Source organism: Oncorhynchus masou, chromosome 32 (assembly GCF_036934945.1).
Source record: "Oncorhynchus masou masou isolate Uvic2021 chromosome 32, UVic_Omas_1.1, whole genome shotgun sequence".
NCBI classification, from domain to species: Eukaryota; Metazoa; Chordata; class Actinopteri; order Salmoniformes; family Salmonidae; genus Oncorhynchus; species Oncorhynchus masou.
In genome coordinates this window covers 706,797-716,067 of record NC_088243.1, presented here as the reverse complement: position 1 = coordinate 716,067, position 9,271 = coordinate 706,797, and the positions used below count along the sequence as shown (strand labels likewise).

The 9,271-nt window shown below is 47.2% G+C and overlaps 1 pseudogene; it reads right to left on the bottom strand.

The window, feature by feature from the left end:
- Positions 1-596: 596 nt before the first annotated feature.
- On the bottom strand, positions 597-5,890 carry LOC135526903 (potassium channel subfamily K member 3-like; annotated as a pseudogene).
- Between the last annotated feature and the right edge of the window lie 3,381 nt (positions 5,891-9,271).

Sequence of the window (9,271 nt, the reverse complement as noted above, 5' to 3'; positions counted from 1 at the left end):
AAAGGAATCTGACCTGATCACTGAGTCTCGACCAGGGAGGAGGCCTGGAGGTCCAGAGTACCGCTTGTTTTCTGTTCTACCTGATCATTATTTTCACCCACCTGGTGTCCCAGGTCTAAATGATTCCCTGATGAGAGGGGAATCACCCACCTGGTGTCCCAGGTCTAAATGATTCCCTGATGAGAGGGGAATCACCCACCTGGTGTCCCAGGTCTAAATGATTCCCTGATGAGAGGGGAATCACCCCCTGATGAGAGGGAATCCCAGGTGTCCCAGGTAAATGATTCCCTGATGAGAGGGGAATCACCCACCTGGTGTCCCAGGTCTAAATGATTCCCTGATGAGAGGGGAATCACCCACCTGGTGTCCCAGGTCTAAATGATTCCCTGATGAGAGGGGAATCGCCCACCTGGTGTCCCAGGTCTAAATGATTCCCTGATGAGAGGGGAATCACCCACCTGGTGTCCCAGGTCTAAATGATTCCCTGATGAGAGGGGAATCGCCCACCTGGTGTCCCAGGTCTAAATGATTCACTGATGAGAGGGGAATCGCCCACTGGTGTCCCAGGTCTAAATGATTCCCTGATTAGAGGGGAATCGCCCACCTGGTGTCCCAGGTCTAAATGATTCCCTGATGAGAGGGGAATCACCCACCTGGTGTCCAAGGTCTAAATGATTCCCTGATTTAGAGGGGAATAATTCAAATCAGCAGTGGAACTGGTTTTGATGTCCCAGATTTGAAATTGGTCTGATCTAGACCGAGCTGCGTCTCTTGGCGAAGGCCCTGAATGGGGTGAGGAAGTTTAAGCCAGAGGCTATGGAACTGATGCACTGGTTAGGGCTGCATACACACCCTGTATCACCTGGCTCACAGTAGTGAGAGGACATCATGTCCCAGTGAGGGGAGAGCATGGTACAGTTCTCTACGTATTGGTCAGAGAAGCCCAGATCCCGGTTTATAATCATTGGGATGGATCCCTGGCCCTGCAGATTCTCCCTGCTGCGGTACCACAGACACGAACACACTGTCTGGAAGCCCAGCACCTCGTTGTAAACATCCTTCGGGCCTCGCTTGGTGCCGCCGGTAGTAGTGGCTAGGGGAGTGGAGGAGGAAGTGGAGGCCGAGACAGAAACAGCAGACAGACCGCCGTCGGCGTTCTTCTCGCCCCTGTGGAGAGGAGGGCTTTCTGCTCGGCGTCGCGCCGTTCGTCCTCTGTGTTCATCATCAGGAACCTCAACACAACCAGGTTGAGGAAGGCGCCAATCACGGTGAGTCCCGTCAAGATGTATACGAAGCAGAAGGCTACGTAGCGCGGGTCGTTCTGCAAGGCGTGATCCTTCTGCAGCGCCACGTAGTCCCCGAAGCCGATGGTGGTCAGGGTGATGAAGCAGTAGTAGTAGGCGTGGAAGAAGCTCCAGCCCTCGTAGTGGGAGAAGGCTGCCGCCCCGACACACAGCGTTGACATGCAGGAGAAGAAGCCGACGGTCACCATGTTGGCCATGGACACCTCGGTGTGGTGCAGGCCCAGGCACTGCTTGACCCGATGGAAAAGGAAGCGGACCAGTGTGTTGATGCGTTCTCCCATGCTCTGGAACATGACAAGGGTCAGGGGGATCCCCAGGAGGGCGTAGAACATGCAGAACACCTTCCCTGAGTCCGTGCTGGGTGCAGCATGGCCGTACCCTGGGAGAGGAGAGTAGAGTAGAGTAGAGGAGAGGAGAGGAGAGTAGAGTAGAGTAGAGTAGAGTAGAGTAGAGGAGAGGAGAGGAGAGGAGTAGAGTAGAGTAGAGTAGAGGAGAGGAGAGTAGAGTAGAGTAGAGGAGAGTAGAGGAGTAGAGTAGAGTAGAGTAGAGTAGAGTAGAGTAGAGTAGAGTAGAGTAGAGTAGAGGAGAGTAGAGGGGTAGAGTAGAGTAGAGTAGAGGAGAGGAGAGTAGAGGAGTAGAGTAGAGTAGAGGAGAGGAGAGTAGAGTAGAGTAGAGTAGAGTAGAGTAGAGGAGAGGAGAGGAGTAGAGTAGAGTAGAGTAGAGTAGAGTAGAGTAGAGTAGAGTAGAGTAGAGTAGAGGAGAGGAGAGGAGAGGAGAGGAGAGAGATCAATGTCCTCATTCTGACGTTAGCGCAGCGTACCTATTGTAGTTATCACAGTGATAGAACCCCTGAGGAGACGTTAGCGTAGCGTACCTATTGTAGTTATCACAGTGATAGAACCCCTGAGGAGACGTTAGCGTAGCGTACCTATTGTAGTTATCACAGTGATAGAACCCCTGAGGAGACGTTAGCGTAGCGTACCTATTGTAGTTATCACAGTGATAGAACCCCTGAGGAGACGTTAGCGTAGCGTACCTATTGTAGTTATCACAGTGATAGAACCCCTGAGGAGATGTTAGCGTAGCGTACCTATTGTAGTTATCACAGTGATAGAACCCCTGAGGAGACGTTAGCGTAGCGTACCTATTGTAGTTATCACAGTGATAGAACCCCTGAGGAGACGTTAGCGTAGCGTACCTATTGTAGTTATCACAGTGATAGAACCCCTGAGGAGACGTTAGGTACGCTACGCTATTATAGTTATCACAGTGATAGAACCCCTGAGGAGACGTTAGCGTAGCGTACCTATTGTAGTTATCACAGTGATAGAACCCCTGAGGAGACGTTAGCGTAGCGTACCTATTGTAGTTATCACAGTGATAGAACCCCTGAGGAGACGTTAGCGTAGCGTACCTATTGTAGTTATCACAGTGATAGAACCCCTGAGGAGACGTTAGCGTAGCGTACCTATTGTAGTTATCACAGTGATAGAACCCTTGAGGAGACGTTAGCGTAGCGTACCTATTGTAGTTATCACAGTGATAGAACCCCTGAGGAGACGTTAGCGTAGCGTACCTATTGTAGTTATCACAGTGATAGAACCCCTGAGGAGACGTTAGCGTAGCGTACCTATTGTAGTTATCACAGTGATAGAACCCCTGAGGAGACGTTAGCGTAGCGTACCTATTGTAGTTATCACAGTGATAGAACCCCTGAGGAGACGTTAGCGTAGCGTACCTATTGTAGTTATCACAGTGATAGAACCCCTGAGGAGACGTTAGCGTAGCGTACCTATTGTAGTTATCACAGTGATAGAACCCCTGAGGAGACGTTAGCGTAGCGTACCTATTGTAGTTATCACAGTGATAGAACCCCTGAGGAGACGTTAGCGTAGCGTACCTATTGTAGTTATCACAGTGATAGAACCCCTGAGGAGACGTTAGCGTAGCGTACCTATTGTAGTTATCACAGTGATAGAACCCCTGAGGAGATGTTAGCGTAGTTATCACAGTGATAGAACCCTGAGGAGACTTATTAGTAGTTATCACAGTGATAGAACCCCTGAGGAGACGTTAGCGTAGCGTACCTATTGTAGTTATCACAGTGATAGAACCCCTGAGGAGACGTTAGCGTAGCGTACCTATTGTAGTTATCACAGTGATAGAACCCCTGAGGAGACGTTAGCGTAGCGTACCTATTGTAGTTATCACAGTGATAGAACCCCTGAGGAGATGTTAGCGTAGCGTACCTATTGTAGTTATCACAGTGATAGAACCCCTGAGGAGACGTTAGCGTAGCGTACCTATTGTAGTTATCACAGTGATAGAACCCCTGAGGAGACGTTAGCGTAGCGTACCTATTGTAGTTATCACAGTGATAGAACCCCTGAGGAGACGTTAGCGTAGCGTACCTATTGTAGTTATCACAGTGATAGAACCCCTGAGGAGACGTTAGCGTAGCGTACCTATTGTAGTTATCACAGTGATAGAACCCCTGAGGAGACGTTAGCGTAGCGTACCTATTGTAGTTATCACAGTGATAGAACCCCTGAGGAGATGTTAGCGTAGCGTAACTATTGTAGTTATCACAGTGATAGAACCCCTGAGGAGACGTTAGCGTAGCGTACCTATTGTAGTTATCACAGTGATAGAACCCCCTGAGGAGATGTTAGCGTAGCCTACCTATTGTAGTTATCACAGTGATAGAACCCCTGAGGAGACGTTAGCGTAGCGTACCTATTGTAGTTATCACAGTGATAGAACCCCTGAGGAGACGTTAGCGTAGCGTACCTATTGTAGTTATCACAGTGATAGAACCCCCTGAGGAGATGTTAGCGTAGCGTACCTATTGTAGTTATCACAGTGATAGAACCCCTGAGGAGACGTTAGCGTAGCATACCTATTGTAGTTATCACAGTGATAGAACCCCTGAGGAGACGTTAGCGTAGCGTACCTATTGTAGTTATCACAGTGATAGAACCCCTGAGGAGACGTTAGCGTAGCGTACCTATTGTAGTTATCACAGTGATAGAACCCCTGAGGAGACGTTAGAACCCCTGCGTAGCGTACCTATTGTAGTTATCACAGTGATAGAACCCCTGAGGAGACGTTAGTAGCGTACCTATTGTAGTTATCACAGTGATAGAACTGTAGCGTACCTATTGTAGTTATCACAGTGATAGAACCCCTGAGGAGATGTTAGCGTAGCGTACCTATTGTAGTTATCACAGTGATAGAACCCCTGAGGAGACGTTAGCGTAGCGTACCTATTGTAGTTATCACAGTGATAGAACCCCTGAGGAGACGTTAGCGTAGCGTACCTATTGTAGTTATCACAGTGATAGAACCCTGAGGAGATGTTAGCGTAGCGTACCTATTGTAGTTATCACAGTGATAGAACCCCTGAGGAGATGTTAGCGTAGCGTACCTATTGTAGTTATCACAGTGATAGAACCCCTGAGGAGATGTTAGCGTAGCGTACCTATTGTAGTTATCACAGTGATAGAACCCCTGAGGAGACGTTAGCGTAGCGTACCTATTGTAGTTATCACAGTGATAGAACCCCTGAGGAGACGTTAGGTAGCGCTACGCTATTGTAGTTATCACAGTGATAGAACCCCTGAGGAGACGTTAGCGTAGCGTACCTATTGTAGTTATCACAGTGATAGAACCCCTGAGGAGATGTTAGCGTAGCGTACCTATTGTAGTTATCACAGTGATAGAACCCCTGAGGAGATGTTAGCGTAGCGTACCTATTGTAGTTATCACAGTGATAGAACCCCTGAGGAGATGTTAGCGTAGCGTACCTATTGTAGTTATCACAGTGATAGAACCCCTGAGGAGACGTTAGCGTAGCGTACCTATTGTAGTTATCACAGTGATAGAACCCCCTGAGGAGATGTTAGCGTAGCGTACCTATTGTAGTTATCACAGTGATAGAACCCCTGAGGAGATGTTAGCGTAGCGTACCTATTGTAGTTATCACAGTGATAGAACCCCTGAGGAGATGTTAGCGTAGCGTACCTATTGTAGTTATCACAGTGATAGAACCCCTGAGGAGACGTTAGCGTAGCGTACCTATTGTAGTTATCACAGTGATAGAACCCCTGAGGAGACGTTAGGTACGCTACGCTATTATAGTTATCACAGTGATAGAACCCCTGAGGAGACGTTAGCGTAGCGTACCTATTGTAGTTATCACAGTGATAGAACCCCTGAGGAGATGTTAGCGTAGCGTACCTATTGTAGTTATCACAGTGATGGCGAAGTAGAAAGATCCGGCGAACTTCCACTGCACCCCGGCTTTGTGCGGTTTCAATTGCAGCATCACGACTTCGAGCTCGTCAAAGTTCACTTTGGTCAAGTTGTATTTTTGTATTAACTCCCACTTCCTCTCGTCCAGCTTTCTCTTTTGGCTTCTCTCTTGTTTCGACTCCAGAGTGTCGAAGACGGCTGCCCCGACCAGCAGGTAGGTAAAGATGCTCATGATGAGAACGAGGGTACGTACGTTCTGTTTCTTCATCACGATTGGAGAGTTAGTTCCCTTGGAGACAGACTGGCTCTCGTCTTATTAAACATCTACTAGGTTTTTAACTTCCTCCTAACGGACTCTGTGGTCATAGAAAACCTTCACGGTCCTTTTCAGGGCACCACTCCCACGGCAGAGTGGGATGTCTGTTCTTTCAGCAGCTTCCCCACGGCTCAGTGGGAAGTCTTGCCCTATTTGGTCATCTTGTCAGGAGCATATGGATCTAGCTCTGTTCCAGGGTGTTACTAGGAGCATATTGATGTAGCTCTGTTCCAGGGTGTTACTAGGAGCATATTGATGTAGCTCTGTTCCAGGGTGTTACTAGGAGCATATTGATGTAGCTCTGGTCCAGGGTGTTGCTAGGAGCATATCTATGTAGCTCTGTTCCAGGGTGTTACTCGGAGCATATCTATGTAGATCTGGTACAGGGTGTTACTCGGAGCATATGGATCTAGCTCTGTTCCAGGGTGTTACTAGGAGCATATTGATGTAGCTCTGGTCCAGGGTGTTACTAGGAGCATATATATGTAGCTCTGGTCCAGGGTGTTACTAGGAGCACATGGATGTAGCTCTGGTCCAGGGTGTTACTAGGAGCATATCTATGTAGCTCTGGTCCAGGGTGTTGCTAGGAGCATATTGATGTAGCTCTGGTCCAGGGTGTTACTAGGAGCATATCTATGTAGCTCTGGTCCAGGGTGTTGCTAGGAGCATATTGATGTAGCTCTGGTCCAGGGTGTTACTAGGAGCATATATATGTAGCTCTGGTCCAGGGTGTTACTAGGAGCACATGGATGTAGCTCTGGTCCAGGGTGTTACTAGGAGCATATATATGTAGATCTGGTCCAGGGTGTTACTAGGCTCATATCTATGTAGCTCTGGACCAGGGTGTTACTCGGAGCATATCTATGTGGCTCTGGTCCAGGGTGTTACTAGGAGCATATATATATATATATATATATATATATATATATATATATATATATATATATATATATGTAGATCTGGTCCAGGGTGTTACTAGGCTCATATCTATGTAGCTCTGGTCCAGGGTGTTACTAGGAGCATATATATATATATATATATATATATATATATATATATATATATATATATATATATATATATATATATATATATATATATATGTAGATCTGGTCCAGGGTGTTACTAGGCTCATATCTATGTAGCTCTGGACCAGGGTGTTACTCGGAGCATATCTATGTGGCTCTGGTCCAGGGTGTTACTAGGAGCATATATATATATGTAGATCTGGTCCAGGGTGTTACTAGGCTCATATCTATGTAGCTCTGGACCAGGGTGTTACTCGGAGCATATCTATGTGGCTCTGGTCCAGGGTGTTACTAGGAGCATATATATATATATGTAGATCTGGTCCAGGGTGTTACTAGGCTCATATCTATGTAGATCTGGTCCAGGGTGTTACTAGGCTCATATCTATGTAGCTCTGGTCCAGGGTGTTACTCGGAGCATATCTATGTGGTTCTGGTACTTTTATTTTATTTTATTTTTTGTTTTATTTCACCTTTATTTAACCAGGTTGGCTAGTTGAGAACAGGTTCTCATTTGCAACTGCGACCTGGCCAAGATAAAGCTTAGCAGTGTGAACAGACAACACAGAGTTACACATGGAGTAAACAATTAACAAGTCAATAACACAGTAGAAAAAAGGGTCTATATACATTGTGTGCAAAAGGCATGAGGAGGTAGGCAAATAATTACAATTTTGCAGATTAACACTGGAGTGATAAATGATCAGATGGTCATGTACAGGTAGAGATATTGATGTGCAAAAGAGCAGAAAAGTAAATAAATAAAAACAGTATGGAGATGAGGTAGGTATAATTGGGTGGGCTATTTACCGATAAGACTATGTACAGCTGCAGCGATCGGTTAGCTGCTCAGATAGCAGATGTTTGAAGTTGGTGAGGGAGATAAAAGTCTCCAACTTCAGCGATTTCTGCAATTCGTTCCAGTCACAGGCAGCAGAAAACTGGAACAAAAGGCGGCCAAATGAGGTGTTGGCTTTAGGGATGATCAGTGAGATACACCTGCTGGAGCGCGTGCTATGGGTGGGTGTTGCCAACGTGACCAGTGAACTGAGATAAGGCGGAGCTTTACCTAGCATGGACTTGTAGATGACCTGGAACCAGTGGGTCTGGCGACGAATATGTAGCGAGAGCCAGCTGACTAGAGCATACAAGTCGCAGTGGTGGGTGGTATAAGGTGCTTTAGTGACAAAACGGATGGCACTGTGATAAACTGCATCCAGTTTGCTGAGTAGAGTGTTGGAAGCTATTTTGTAGATGACGTCGCCGAAGTCGAGGATCGGTAGGATAGTCAGTTTTACTAGGGTAAGTTTGGCGGCATGAGTGAAGGAGGCTTTGTTGCGGAATAGAAGGCCGATTCTGGATTTGATTTTCGATTGGAGATGTTTGTTATGAGTCTGGAAGGAGAGTTTACAGTCAAGCCAGACACCTAGGTACTTATAGATGTCCACATATTCAAGGTCGGAACCATCCAGGGTGGTGATACTAGTCAGGCGTGCAGGTGCAGGCAGCGAACGGTTGAAAAGCATGCATTTGGTTTTACTAGCGTTTAAGAGCAGTTGGAGGTCACGGAAGGAGTGTTGTATGGCATTGAAGCTTGTTTGGAGGTTAGATAGCACAGTGTCCAAGGACGGGCCGGAAGTATATAGAATGGTGTCGTCTGCGTAGAGGTGGAGCAGGGAATCGCCCGCAGCAAGAGCAACATCATTGATATATACAGAGAAAAGAGTCGGCCCGAGAATTGAACCCTGTGGCACCCCCATAGAGACTGCCAGAGGACCGGACAGCATGCCCTCCGATTTGACACACTGCACTCTGTCTGCAAAGTAGTTGGTGAACCAGGCAAGGCCGTCATCAGAGAAACCAAGGCTACTGAGTCTGCCGATAAGAATATGGTGATTGACAGAGTCGAAAGCCTTGGCAAGGTCGATGAAGACGGCTGCACAGTACTGTCTTTTATCGATGGCCGTTATGATATCGTTTAGTACCTTGAGCGTGGCTGAGGTGCACCCGTGACCGGCTCGGAAACCCGATTGCACAGCGGAGAAGGTACGGTGTGATTCGAGATGGTCAGTGACCTGTTTGTTGACTTGGTACAGGGTGTTACTAGGAGCATATGGATGTAGCTCTCGTCCAGGGTTTTACTATGAGCATATTAAAGTAGCTCTGGTCCAGCAGCATCCCCACGGCTCAGTGGGATGTCTTACCCTATTTGGTCATCTTGTCAGGAGCATATGGATGTAGCTGGTCCAGGGTGTTACTAGGAGCATATCTATGTAGATCTGGTACAGGGTGTTACTAGGAGCATATGGATGTAGCTCTGGTCCAGGGTGTTACTAGGAGCATATCTATGTAGATCTGGTCCAGGGTGT